The 654-nt window shown below is 58.4% G+C and overlaps 1 protein-coding gene across 1 annotated transcript in view; it reads right to left on the bottom strand.

The window, feature by feature from the left end:
- TTC27 (tetratricopeptide repeat domain 27) overlaps positions 1 to 654 on the bottom strand; it is a 176,935-nt gene that overhangs the window by 163,477 nt on the left and 12,804 nt on the right. The gene's annotated exons all lie outside the window — the stretch shown is intronic.

The following is a 654-nucleotide window of genomic DNA, read 5'->3' as shown; positions in this document are numbered from 1 at the left end:
GCATGGAACTCCGCTTGCCTCTCGAGATGTCCCCGGGGAGAGAGGCCGCTTGTCGAGCTGTATTTGGAACCTGGGGTTTTTTTCCGAACGGTGCACGGAAAAACTGCCCCTTCGTGTGGACTTCATTCACAGGGTGGAGTTCGGAGAGGTGTCCGGGCATCGGGTTCTTCTCAAGAGGGGACCGGGTCATCGGGGTCCTACGGAACGTGGAACCACCCACGAGGCCACGTCTGGAATGTCTTCGTGAGACCGGCCTCATCCTGAGGTGCGACCGGAAGTCGGGAACCCCTTCCAGACAAAGCAGGGGAGTCGACCCTCCTGTCCAGATCAGGAGGGGAGAAAGGGCTCAGAGGAGGGGGTGCCGGAAAACCTCAGTGTTCCTCTCGAGTGAGACCGGGATTTCGGGGAACTTTGTGGGTCGCATCAAGGGTGCCAAGTGCCCTTTCGACCTCCAATTCCTAACGTGGGACTTCTCCTGAGACGCTGTAGCGGGAAAGGGCTTCATCTTGCCTTGACGCGGGAGCCACGTGGTTTTTCTCGAGTTACGGCGGGATTCTCGAGTTACGACGGGGAATTCAGGCTGCCTCTTGTGTTGGCCCAGGCAAGTCCAATCTTCCACTCGAGTTGCGAAGGAAAGCTGGGGATTGCTCTCGA

This window comes from Bison bison, unplaced genomic scaffold (assembly GCF_000754665.1).
Source record: "Bison bison bison isolate TAMUID 2011002044 unplaced genomic scaffold, Bison_UMD1.0 scf7180017864508, whole genome shotgun sequence".
In the NCBI taxonomy this organism is placed as follows: Eukaryota; Metazoa; Chordata; class Mammalia; order Artiodactyla; family Bovidae; genus Bison; species Bison bison.
Note: the sequence above shows the minus strand (reverse complement) of the source record. Positions and strands in the feature narration are given on the sequence as shown.